The 14,268-nt window shown below is 44.1% G+C and overlaps 1 protein-coding gene across 1 annotated transcript in view; it reads left to right on the forward strand.

The window, feature by feature from the left end:
- Nucleotides 1–7,006: 7,006 nt before the first annotated feature.
- Nucleotides 7,007–14,268, forward strand: part of svila (supervillin a) — an 81,661-nt gene continuing 74,399 nt past the window's right edge. The window contains exon 1 of the mRNA XM_083936154.1: nt 7,007–7,052. The gene's annotated coding sequence lies outside the window, so the exon portion shown is untranslated. The remainder of the gene's footprint in view (nt 7,053–14,268) is intronic.

The raw sequence follows: 14,268 nt of genomic DNA on the forward strand, positions 1-14,268 counted from the left end.
TTGTTTTATGTTGTGTTAAATTGTGTTATGCTTCTTTAATGCCCATGTCTAAGAACAATTCCCACTGCTTTTTGCAGGGGACAACAAAGGTTTTCTGATTTTCTGATATTCTATCAAATTCTGAACAATAAATAAATAAGCCTGTGAATGTTCTCATTCGTCCAGGTCGTCGTTATCCTCAAAGCAGTTTCAGTCAAAAGCAACTGGACTTGGTTATTTGTCTAGGAAGACGTTTCGTGAGAGGTTAAATACCTGGATCTCACACCAGTTAGTTGGACCAGTCCCAGCCTGGTCCTGGTCCTGGTCCAGGTCCTGATCCTGGTCCTGATCCTGATCCGGGTCATGGTCCTGGTCCAGTCCCAGCCTGGTCCTGGTCCTGGTCCTGGTCCTGGTCCAGTCCCAGCCTGGTCAGATGCGTACATGAACTGATGAAGCCTCTTGGATGAGAGGTGAATTGCTTCCTAGACAAATAACCAAGTCCAGTTGCTTTTGACTGAAACTGCTTTGAGGATAATAAATAAATAAAAATACTCCAGAATAACTCGAGCATTTATCATTTGTTCTGTAATTTTGATCTCCAGTGAACGTCAGGGCCATGTGCTAAATCAACAGGCTTTTATTCTGAAACTCCGGTCAGGGACTGGTGGGGTTGTTTCCCGTTAACTTGACGGAAGAAGAAGAAGAAGAAGAAGTTTGGAGCAGGCGGATCTGAGTGGACCACAGTCGGCTGTGCGTGCGTGCGTCCGCGGGACACGAGCAGCGCTTAAGTGTTTGTTTGGCGGCGCCAGCACCCACCACAGAGAAGCTGTCCCCCTCAGGTGAGTGAAGGAGTGAAGGAGTGAAGGAGTGAAGGAGTGAATGTTCATGCGTGGACATATTGTTGTTTTGTCGCGTGGGGAAGGACTTTAACAATGTGTCACTTAGCGGGTCCTCGTCCAAAGGCAGAAACAGAGGAGAGGCGTTTAAAGTCTCTATAACCTGCAACATGTTGGGTTTGAAGCGGCGCGGTGGTGCTTTCACGGACCCGGTGTTGTGCCGTATTCTGCACCCCTGCCGTGAAACGCACCCCCTCGCATTATAGGTGATATTCTGCATCAGAAGGCTGTTGTTTCCACATATAGGAGTAGTTTATACACAGGTAACCACATTGAAAGCACACTTTTGAACCTATGCATTGCAAGAAAAGCTGGTTTTATGTTTAGGAAGTCAAGTCAAATACATTCAACTTGCTCAAAAGACCCATTTCATTCATTTAGTAATTATGGCTGCAGTTTATTTCCACATAACATACAAAAAGGTGTTGTTTTGTGTTCGCTATCATCCAAGTTTGTGACTTTAAAGTCTTTAAAATAGTTTCTTCCTCTCTTGCACATTAAAATAAACATAGCATATTGTAATATAGTGTTTATCTGCGATACTGTACTTTTATTTTATTGTTGTTCATATTTTATGTTATTTTTAATACTTTTGATTGTATGTTACTGCTGCTACAATGACCTCATTTCCCCTCGTGGATCTATCTATCTATCTATCTATCTATCTATCTATCTATCTATCTATCTATCTATCTATCTATCTATCTATCTATCTATCTATCTATCTATCTATCTAGTTTAAAGACTGTAAGTAACCAACGTCCTGACCGTTGTGGGTTACCTGAATACGGCACAACACCTGTTGGGTGTGGAGTTTTTAAAATACTCAGAAAAACAAAGTGTGCAGTGTCTCACGTGAAGGTTGAACTCCTCAGTCCCAGGGTTCACCCAGGTGAGCCCATCCTCCCGACAGGTGGACACCATTCATATTAGGCGACACCTTCCATGTCGGCTCCCGTCCCTCCACCCAGGAAAGAAGCTCAAAGGTGCAGTTATGGGTGTTCAGACGAGACCGATGCCCAGGACCACAACAGACTTTTTTATCAGATGCATATTAAGTTACTCTGTAGCTACATGACATCCAATACTGCAGCAGAGCGGCCAGGGCATCGGTCAATGCGAGCACAGGACGCGGCGCCAGACTGCGTTGAAAAATCCGGTACTTTAAAATTGCCCTGCTTGTCAGCGAAGACGCACAGGAAAATTAATCTAACTTCAGCTCTTACATGATTCGATACACTATTGTCTTTAGTTCGGCATGTGTCCAACACGCCATGCAGAGTTTATTTAAGTGACATTTTGATTTTTTTGAAGTTATCCTCCATGTTTTTTTGATAAAGACCTCAGGGATGGGCTGTCATCTGCACAACAAATGCTAAAAGTGACACAGTTCTCAAGTTTACTTTCTCTTGGAGGGTTATCTGACCGCCGACTTTGCTGTGGGTGGTCGGAGACTCTTTAAATGCAGATGGAAATTGGCTTTTAGCTAGAATCTGGTACAAATCATCTTATTGCACCATGTAACCAATGCATTTTGTACATGTTCCTTTAAACAAATACACTAAAGTCTGAAATCTACTGCTCGTAATGTACAAAATAACTGAAACATGTAGTTTTTTAAATGAAGTTTGGCACTGTTGCCTCACAGCGAGAGGGTTCCTGGTTCCAATCCCGGCTGGGGCCCTTCTGTGTGGAGTTTGCATGTTCTCCCCGTGTCTGCGTGGGTTTTCTCCGGGTTCTCCGGTTTCCTCCCACAGTCCAAAGACGTGCAGGTGTTCGGTTCATTGATGACTCTAAATCACCCGTAGGTGTGAATGGTTGTCTGTCTCTGTTCGTCTCTATGTGCCCTGTGATAGACTGGCGTCCTGTCCAGGGTGGACCCCGCCTCACGCCCGATGTCAGCTGGGATCGGCTCCAGCCCCCCCGCAACCCGATGGGGACAAGCGGTTGAAAATGAATGAATGAATGAATGATGGTAGCAGCCTATGTGCAAACACCCTGCCACACAGTACGGGGTGTTGCATGTCTTTCTCCATCTTTACAGAATACTGCCATGTGGCAAACCCATTGAACTGCAGGTTTGAACAGTAGGTCCGTGCATCAAGCATATGCACAGTAGAATATCTCTGCAGCTGAAACTGAGTAAATGTACGTTTGTTGAATTATATCACACACTCCAGGCAAGCACACACCTGCATGAATACACAGTGTACCGTCCAAGTGTTTTTTCCCTTTCCTTTGCATTTGGCAGGTAGTCTCGTGCTTCTGACCTGCCAAAATAAATAACCTGCGGGGAATAAGGAAGGCTACTTTTTTGTTTTTGCTCCACCCTTGGAAGTGCACAGGGAAGCTAATTAGTTGCCGTCCCACTCCACCAAGACCTTGAAGATGTGAGGTCAGTGAACCCAGAGGGATTGTGACAACACTCAAGCACCTTGGGCCTGATCGTGCTAATGGCTGGAGAGCGGAGTGACTTTAGGTTGATCCTGCCGTTCTGTTCTCCTGAGATTTATGGCTCAAAACTGGTTCCTTATGTCAGCATTTGATGCGTTGTTTTTGGTTTTCCATGGTAGTTCGGTTGTAATATGATCGGGATATTGGTGCATTTCAACAACCTTTGGGCGTTTTCATGAGATTTTCCCTTATTCATGTTCCCACTCCTTGTGTACGGTTGTCTTACTCAAGTTACACCCACAGCCAATCTGAATTTGGCACAGTGAAGGTCAGTGATAGACACTTTATTGAAGGTATTAGGCAGAAACACGGTTCACACAAGAACGCAAGCGTAGCTTTGATACGAACATGTTACGTTCTAGAGAATCGTGACGCAATGCAAGCATGAGCTGCAGTTGGAGCGTTGCCCCGAGGGTCGCTCTAGAACAACAAGAGAAACCCTTCTGTTTGTGTTCACTTGTGCTCAGAGCCACCATGGCTGACCAGTTTGACAAAGCTCTGACGACGCTTTGTCACCTCTTCATTCACACACACATCCAATCGTTTGTTTTTTCTTCTGTCTGTACTGTAAGTGCAGCAGTACACACTCTTCCACAAATTCCACGTTTGATTACTTTGATTAAATAGTTTTTGGGTGGGCTAAATGACCTGGTTTTGGATCGGTGCGTAGACTTGACTAGGCTATTCGACGTTACCAGCGTTTTAGGCAGTAACTGAGGCATTTCGGATACTGGTATTGACATTGGAACAACCGTAGTACTGCATGGACCACGTTTTAGCCCTTAGTCTTAAAAGTAGTTTTTGTAGTTTTGTCCTCTTCTTACACGTGATATGGCTGCCTTTGCCTCAGTTCTAATGAGCACACACACAAACACACACATCCTTTTCCAAGTTAAGCCTGACATTTAGGACCACGTAGCCTGGGCCTGCAACACAAGCAACAACTTTCTAAAACTTTCCTCTATTGATGGGGCAGCATCCTGTAATGTAATGGCGGTGATGATTGTCTATCATTTTGGATGAAGAAATAATTATGGATTAACCCAGAGGAGTGGGATCAAAGTGATCATCAGTCTCCGGCCTGTCAGCTGTTGTAGGTCTGTCTGTGGTGGTTATCTGTGGAGCGATGGCATTAACCTGTGTCTGCACATGATCTCCATGCCAGCAAACTGCCAGCTGGTCTGGCTATGAGATGTCATGTCTTTACTTAAGGTGGCTTATTTGAGTGTGCATGTGATGACATGCATGGTCTGCAGTGTTTGTTGTTTGTGCTGGAGCCAAGATGCTGGTAGCTTTCTATAATGGCTAAATATGTTGCAATATACAACAACAATACGGTTGTTAGCCTGCTAGCATTACCGCGTGTGTGTGTGTGTGTGTGCACTCTGAATCACAGTGTACTGTTCTTCTTGCGAGTGTTTTCAGGGTCCCCACCTTCTGTGTTTCTGGGGGAGAAACTGCCAGCAGAGATCAGTTACATAAGCCTGTTGGGTGTTACATCATTGTTTTCGGGGGGCCCCGGTCCCGAGAGCTGGGCTCGGGCTTCAGATGGGTCCGATGGGTCCTTTGCATCCCACAGACTCCCTCGGAGGAGGAGGAGGGAGGGCGGAGGCCGGGCAGCTATTGGAAGCAGATGCTCGGAGAGTCTCTCCTGCTAGGAGACACGGCTCAGTGGCGGTGATGAAACAAGCTTCCACCTGTAACATAGTTTTTGCACGTATGTTGTACATGTATTCTTTGTCGATCAGTGTTTGCTGATGTTTGTTGGAAGTATGGCTTGGGTGGCCTTGGTTGCCATGACATCAAGGGGAAAACATGCAAAGCAGGAATGATTTATAGTTCTATAATCCTCAAAACAACCCCGCCTCGTGTGTTTAACGCCAGTAAATCAGTCTCAAAACAACACTTTTCAGTTGATTTGTAGTTAAACTCAGTATCGTTGGAAAACAAACCAAAGAAAACCTCCTAAATGTCATATTTTGGCTCTGTAGTACCTCTGTGACCTGGAGCAACACAACCATGCAGATATAAAGCCTGTACGCCTGAAACATCTTTGGATCTGCACCCATATTGTGTTCCAGATCACTAGTTGGTGAAAACATGCTCTTGCTTCACCCTCCGAGTCCCTTCTTTATACATTAAGATCAAATTGCTATTTAAGAGCATCTGTGAGGCACGGCGGTCTCAGTGTGTGCCATGTAAAACCATCAGTCTGGACTTGAATCTAATGCATCTGCTGCGTTATAAGGCTCCCACTTTATCGATTTCACGTCTTTAAATGGTCTTATAAGGACATAAAGCAGTTTTTAAGTGATTTGATCAGCCTCTGTTGGCGGTTAGGAGAAACTGCACCATGATTCACATTCACTAGATGAGTAAATGAACTGGATATGAGGATGAAGTGAGTTTAGAACGCCACATATGAAATCTGTTCATCACTGACTCACTGCTTGCTTCTCTTGATACATATTGTAATAATGTGACATGTGAGAGTGAAAAGTCTTGTTTCACTACTTTAACATCATCCCTGATCATAGTATACAGGATTTTTTATTGTTGGTATATATCAGGGCTGGAATTGACTCATATTTTCATAAGGGTGGTGGAGGGCTGTTGTCTCAATCTGTGCTGTTTTGAGTAAAACACGGCAGCTTTTTATTAATTTAAGAGTATTTAAAGTTTTTGATTTTGCATTTTTTCATTACAGTAAATAAACAATGTAGTGTTTATTATTGAGCAGAGCTTAGGGTTTAAACCTAAGTCTTAATACATTTGACTAATTTTAATAACGTGCTTTAACAGTGTCTTTTTGAAACCGTTTATTGATAAAATCAAAATGTTTTTGTAAAGCACACAAATCAAGGTGCAAAAATCATACCTAATCCCACAATAGCTAGTACACCCAGAAATATTAAAGGGGGATAGATGGCTACTATAGTGTGTGTGTGTGTGTGTGTGTGTGTGTGTGTGTGTGTGTGTGTGTGTGTGTGTGTGTGTGTGTGTGTGTGTGTGTGTGTGTGTGTGTGTGTGTGTGTGTGTGTGTGTGTGTGTGTGTGTGTGTGTGTGTGTGTGTGTGTGTGTGTGTGTGTGTGTGTGTGTGTGTGTGTGTGTGTGTGTGTGTGTGTGTGTGTGTGTGTGTGTGTGTGTGTGTGTGTGTGTGTGTGTGTGTGTGTGTGTGTGTGTGTGTGTGTGTGTGTGTGTGTGTGTGTGTGTGTGTGTGTGTGTGTGTGTGTCAGAGATGCTTTCTTGTCACTACTTTAGTGCAACAGGGCGGCTGGGTTCACAGACCTGTGGCATGTCGTGTGTACGATGGGCACCCCCTGATGTAGGTCACAGAGACAATGCTGCACTGTTGTCACTCCACCAACTGGCATTTTGATATGTGAAAAGCTTTTGTAAATGTTTGCTAGCCGCTTAAACACAAAGTAAATTTTATGTTATCGGACCCTAAAAAGAGACTTAAGTAGAGTACGGTGGCTATGATACGCCGGTGGACTGGTGTGAATTTGGATTCCTCCGCGCTGTATGCTCGTTTCTCCCAGGCAATGCACTATTCAAGGGGGAAGGGAAACTCTATCTCCGCTTTAATATAAAGTTGTACCGCTGCCCGACACACACACGGCGATGACCAAGTCAATCATTTGTTTCCAGGACCAGGTGGCGTTCAGGGGGCCCGGACACCGCAGGGAGAAAGTTGAACTCTACTGTCTCAGTGTTCATCTTGTAAGTACATCAGCTGAGTCCATTTGTTCCCCTCATAAAAACACATTCTTCTCTTTTGAGTTTCTGAATGTTTCATGGGACATAAAGACCCATAACCTGCTGCCAAGAGGACGTGCTGCGCATTACTGAGCAGCGTGGCCCGGTGATCACAGAAACAGCCTCTTCCTGTCCTTGGATCAGCCAGACTCGCGCTGACCTCTACAAGGCCCCTCTCTGTTTTCGCTGGTTCACTTCCACCAGTCAGCAGTAACCATTCGTCAGTGACCTCATGTGTTGCTATGATGAGGCGAATCAACAGCAGACCCTTGCCGTAGAGACGATGCCAAACGTGTTACTCTCCATGGCAACCGCTTCTTGTTTAGTGTGTGTGGTTCGAGATATTCTAGTTTTTGATTTTACATTGGCTGCTTTTTGACTTCTTAGATGACTTTTGCATATGTTTACTTAAAGTTACGGCTCCGTTCTTTTAGTTTTTTGTTTTTTTTAACGGGGGGTTGTATATTTTTTTTTTACGATATAATGAAAGAACCTCAGATCATAAAGGTTTTTTTTAAATCCTTTTATCCACAGATTCCACGTTTAGTGTTTTGCCACAAGTGTCCTGTTCAATCAGTAAAGCATAGTTTGATCCTGCTTAAAAAAAACCGACATAACATTTAATGGACATACTCGTTTGACAGTTCAAAGGTATTTTAGAGACTTGCCAGGTTCCTTCATTCCTTGAACTTGCCATCGCATGCATTTATTAACAAAACCAGCATTGCTGCCATATGCAATACTCTGTTTTAGCGTTAAGATTTTGTGTTGTCTTTAAAGAAACCATCTCACATTTTTGGATATGAGTTGGGTGAGTTTAAGGGGAGGGGATTGACATCGTTATCACATCTGTGCGTTAACTGCAGTGGTGAAAGACGTATTTGAACTCGAGTAAATGTACTTTGTTTCTTTTCCACCACTTGCTAACAAGAGAGCGAGGGCTGAGGGCGCACTCACACTGTCCTTCCGTACCGTGCTTTAGGGTACTTGTCGACTGTTTTTGAATCTTTTCATCGACCAAATCTGCAGTAAACACTCCACCTCCGCATCACACCAACGTGAACCTTTCACCGCCATTGTTTTAAATGTCCGTGCATGGTCCCTCCTTCTTTTTTCTATGTCCGAACAGGCGCACATAAAATGACGTTAGGGCGCCGTAGGCCTCGTGCTCATGCTCGTACACGTGCGCACGCTCATGCTCGTACATGTGCAAACGTGCTTTACAAAAGCCCACCTCTCCCAAACGGTTCATGGCCGGCAAGAGTACCGCTCCTGGGCACGGTACGGTTGCACTCACACTGGTAAAACGAACTAGACTTTAGCCGTGGAACGTGTTTGGGCACGGTACGGATGGACAGTGACCGTGACCTGAGAGGTGGTTGGCTTAGCTTCACAAGGCTAACCTCTCCAAAGTTCGTGTATATACCCACTAGCACCTCCAATGCTCTGCTAATTAATACATTCATCCAAATGTCGAAACGTAAAAACTGCGGTGTTACAGTGATTCTTGTCACTGCAGCTGCAGATCAGTAGTCCAGGCTCCAGTACCACCACAGTCAGGCAAGCTGTTTCCTCCTGCTTCCAGTCTTTATGTCGAGCTAAACTTAATTAACTAATGATTAAGAGTCAAATCTGTGCTTAAGTGAATAGTACAACAACAAAGTATTTCTTTTAGATGGAGTAGCCTCTCAGCATTGCAACCACGCATCAGTGTTTCCCTTTGAGCCCCCTGTCAGTTGTTTCCTGTTCCTTGCCTGAGGGGTTCATAGTAGAGGAGTCTCCTGCCAGAAGACCTCCATATTTATTTCCCTACTTGCTAAAGGTCTGGTAATCTTTAACAACCTGGAGGAACTGTTTTCTTTTGTTGTTGTTGTTGGCCACCATCTGGTCTGCTCCGTCAGTTTCGTCTCTCCCCACCTTGCTCTGAGACGAGCAGAGCTCCGCGCACACACACAAACACAGAACCCCTCCCACCCCGGAGCTGACATTCTTACTTGTCTACATGGATACCTGGGTGGTGTTCATCACATTAGCCTTTTTAAATGTATAGTGCATGATCTCATCCTGCTGCAGTTAGCAGGGCCGATGGGGTTGTTTCAGGTTCGGTGTGGGTAGTAGATTGAGCATCTGTGCAGCTATATCAGCATTTTTTTTCATTTTATCTGCTGCTCCAGAAAAGAAGAGATGATTCTGGCAGTTCACACTGATAATTATTCTCTAATATTAATAATCCAACACCCTCACTGGCAACTGTGCACAAACTTTCCATCCTGTGTGTGTGTGTATTGTGTGTCTTTCTAGATGCTAGAAAGATTAGATCTCTGCAGCTGTTGTGTTGACACAATAGGCAGCGTGTTGCCAAGTGTGTACACACACACACACACACACACACACACACACACACACACACACACACACACACACACACACACACACACACACACACACACACACACACACACACACACACACACACACACACACTGGCCTAATTGTGTCAGTGAGTTGTGAATGCTTTAGCAGAGACCCTGATGGACTTTGATCCATTAACCAACATGTTTATTCCTACTTCACTAACTCTGATATTGTCACACTAGGAAGCCATCAGACTCTGCTCCAGATCTGCCTGTAGTTTAGTGTTTATCCATTAAACAATATTTACATTTGTGGGGAAAAAAAGTTGTAAACGTACGGGGGATTTTACTACTTTTTGAAAGTTGTCAGGATTGTGTGTGTAAAGACCTGTTATGGTAGGGATAACCACACCTTTAGTGTCCAGTGACCTCATGCATCCACCCTCACCCACCCTTTAATCTGAGCAGATCTAATCAGCCAGAGTTATTGAAAGCACACGCTAACCTTTGACATACTGTAGTAGCCATGTACGATTAGGAAGAGGCCTACATCTATTTAAAGGATAATTTCTGTACTTCCCAACCTGGACTATATTTCCCTAATGTTTTTCTGTGTGAAAAAGTGACTAATTGCAACAACAACAAAAAAAAAAAAGTAGTAGTAGTCCAGTATTGAGCATGAGAGCTGCAGCTCGGTTTGCAACAACCAAGCTGTGTACCGACAATATACGCCAACTAAAAGTATTTGTTTTTGCCATTACAGGCAGAATTTTTTTATTATTATTTGGCCTTTTCGTGCCTGTACTAGGATAAGACCGCTGGAGTTTGACAGGAATGGGAGAGAGAGGGGACATGCACCACAGGCTAACAGGCTCGAGTCGAACCATGGGATGAACCATGGTTTATCGTTAAAGTCTAGAATTGCCAGACCTCAACAGTGCTGTGGAGTATGATATGCAAGCTTATCATTCTGGCACAGGGGGGAAAACTAACTTATTTGTATTTCTTCAAACCATTCACCTTGGGGGGTGCTAAGGTAATGGTAGCCTAGCAAAACGAAATGGATGGCGGAGATAGCTTAGGGTGCTTGACATTCCAGTGCTTAGGGTGCTTGACATTCCAGTGAGTAAAACTTTAATTTTTAGTACAATATTCTTGAAAAACTAGGGATTGTTTTACCTTTTAAATAAAGAGGTTCAGATCAGTAATTCCAAACGTTTGATCTGTGACCTCTCAAACTGAAGTTATGTGTCCTTTAGTGTCGAGCAGTTCCATCAAACAGTGACCGCTTTTTCCTTTTTCAGATTGTTTCATCTGAAACAAGTGGAAATAAAGCATCCTCTTGTGTCTACTTGGCTACCCGAGGTTGGGACCACTGGTTTGGATAATCTGCCAAACCGTTGGCATATTTGGCAGTCTGGTGGGGTTTTTTGCCTCTGGACTACTTTTTAGCAATGTTGCCTCAGATCACAGCAAGGGTGTCATTTCAACTGGAATTCCTTTTTCCCCTTTTACAGTTTTGGTTAGATTTAGGCAATAAAATCTCTGTAAATCGTACACTTTGGGTAGCCTTCAGTCATTACCATGTGCCAGTTAGTGAGTAATCTATTATGGTATCGTAACCAATATGAAAGGGTGTCCAAAACTATCAAATTACGACGTGGAATTGTCCTTTTGAAGCTCAACTGCAGAGTAACATCTGTTTTTACAGGTTGCTGCTGTTTGTCCAAACTGTAATTTACTCCTCTGAGCTCCTCGAGACTCTACATCACCAAATCCTCCCACAATCTTTAAATTAGCATCATGTGTTTGCTGTGTGTCTACTGTACATTCTTATAACCTACCAATTGTCAACGGTTACCCATCAATCTAACTCTGAAGTGTTTTTCCTACGTCCCGCCTTGTATGTGTTAGTGGAAGACATAGTTGGGTCCTGAAGGAGTGTGATGCTCCCAGAATGAGATGGACATGACTCACGCTAAAAACAATACTCACAATGACAGCAGGACTGAATCAAATAGAGGTTGCGAATGGGTCGTGGTTTTTGTTCCAGTGAAAACATTTGAGATTCAGTTTGCTAAGTCGCGTGTGATTGACAGCCTGATGGTATTAGTCCTGTGCACGGAAGGGAAACCCCACCCATCTGACACTCCACATGGGTTGAATCATCCGGTAAAAATATCTGTTTTTCACCCATGTCCAATTCCAATAACAGACCCTGATGCAGCTGAGTGTGAGGTCACCGTGGTGGATGTTCTCCGGTGGCTCCAGGTGCTGCTCATCCCCCCCTCATGTCTAACCTGTGAGCACTGATCAGAGATGGGTGATGAGTTATGGAGGAGTCACTGTGAAGTGTCGAAGTCTTACTGGGTGACTGTGTTGAGTGTACAGATGTACATGAACACACCTCTACACCTGGTGCTGCCCATCATTGTCCCTGGTCTGATGCCATGCAGGAGCTCGGGGCCTGCCTTTTATAGGCAAGCATTCGTGCTGAATGCCTGGCATGGTTGTGTTGGTGTGTACACAACCACAGCCACGTAATGCTACCATGTGCAGGAGTACTGGTGCAGCATTTTCTGCTGGCTGCATGGACTCAGGCTACATATGGTCCATAAACAAGACAATATAAATCAAACAAAGAGCTGGAAGAGGAAAGTATTGTATATGAAAGTAGTGTTTTAAATAGTTACTAACCAGTCTTGCATTCACTCACTCTGCTCCTTAATGGCTTACCATGGGCCTGTCTCCACTTGTTAAACATGTAAACAAAGCAGCTTATCGTCTCAAGATGAACAATAATCACTATCCTGAAATTCTCGCTGAGTGTGGCTCTTTGCTCCTACAGCTGGTCAACATGCTCATTTAAAGGCCCAGTGTAGGATTCAGGGCATTCATATCTATTGGCAGAACTTGAACATAATATTAATAAGTTTGTTTTCTTTACAGAGCAGTCACCTTCTTAAATTAAGACTGGTTGTGTTTCTGTTGCCCTCAGAATAAGCCGTTCATATCTACATAGTGGGCTTTCTTCCATGGCGCCATGTTGCAACACCCTGTTCCTTCATTACAGACAAACTGATGGGGCCATTTGGGAATTTCAGTTGGTCCCAATCTGCAGCCTCACTGCTTCAGTACATGTCATCAGAGCTGGTCACTGTTCTCCTATTCCACTTGATGGGAGGCTCTTCACTGACCATGGCTATTGACATATGCACTAATGCATTTCAGACAAAGTGCTCCGATTTATATTGTCTTTTAACTTCCTGCCTATATTGGAACTGAGTGGTATAACTAATTAGATCAGGTCTCCGGACTCGTAGTAGTAACTGGAAGTTAAGAGATAAACCTGGAATTGAACAATGCCAGTATTGTCTTTTAAAGCTTGCAGTAATATAAGACCTTTAGGATGTTCTTAAGGCTGCACTAATCATTTATTTTTGTATACGATGTATCAAATATCTGTGTAATAAAGAATCCCTTGCGATTCATCAACCCTGTCTTCAGCAGTAGCAATCGGCCGGTTCCAGCAAATAAAGCTCTGGTAAATCTACTGTATGCGACCTGCTCGTCACCAAACTGCAGACGGATAATGTTAGCAACCGTGTGCTTTACAAACCGGAGCATCTAGCAACTTGGGAGGCAGATATTTTCCTTAGGAGTTAATGTAAGTGACTTATGTACTGTAAGTGAAAGGAGGATATTGGACTTCCATGTATCATGCTGCCAGGAATCCAACACCAAATGAATCCTTTGTGTGTATAGTTTTTGTCAAAAATGGCAGAAAATGCTGCGTCAGCCCCTCAAATATGGAAGCATCCTGCTATGTCTGTTTTATATCATGTTAAACTGAGTATCTTTGGGTTCTGGACTGACAAAACGACACATTTAAAGACATAATTTTAGACTTGGATTAACATTTTTCACCGTTTTCTGACTTTTTTAAACGATTAATTGCTAAAATAATTGTCAGACTTTTCATTTCTAATCTAACTGGCCCCTCTAGATCCAAATCCATGCTATATCACCTGTCATCTCAGCACTTTGTGTCCGTTTTAGCCGATACATCATCAGTATATGGCTTGCAGGCATTTTTAAATAAATAGTGTTCAGTTGCTTGGAGTCAGCCTTGAAGTCTGATATATAGCACAGCCCCAGTTCAGTCCGTTTAGCCCCTGACCTCGAGGGAAACGATCTCTCAAACTGTCAGACAGAGCGATGCAGCGCCCTTGCTTATCTCCTGCAGGAACTGGAATGATGTTTCGGTCTGCGTTTGTCAGTTACGACCGTTGCTCTTTCAGCCATGTGGGAAAGTTGTTGCCTCCGTCTTTAGGCTGTTGCTTTTTTTGGTTTACTGTCACTCTGTTGGAGTCATCAGGGCTGCTGGAAGGGGGGAAAAGAGGAATTCCTCCCCCTCCTATCTCATTCCAACCCCTCCTCCCACCACTTCATCCTCATTAGGACGGATTCCAACTCCTATTCATCGCTGTCATAATGTCCGTTAGCGCCGTTAGACACACTCCAGGTGTACGTCTCTCTCTCTCTCTCTCTCTCTCTCTCTGTGATAAAACGTTGCTGGGATCTAGGCTGGCTCTAACTGCTCCTGTCACTGCCTTAACAGGCCAACGCCAGTGTCACCGCCAAACCCACCCTGTGGTTTTGTGGGCCGTGGTTACTGGTGAGCCGCCAGTCGCTTCCAGTCTGGTCGTGTAACTCGTAGTCCTTCCTGTCCTCCCCTCTGGCAGTCTCACTCCTTCTCTGTCCTCCTATCCTCTACTACTTCTTTGCCGTGTCTTTCTTCCTTCCTGCTGTTTCTAAAGTTTTCT

The sequence above is a fragment of the Echiichthys vipera genome, assembly GCF_963691815.1.
Source record: "Echiichthys vipera genome assembly, chromosome: 21".
Taxonomy (NCBI): domain Eukaryota; kingdom Metazoa; phylum Chordata; class Actinopteri; order Perciformes; family Trachinidae; genus Echiichthys; species Echiichthys vipera.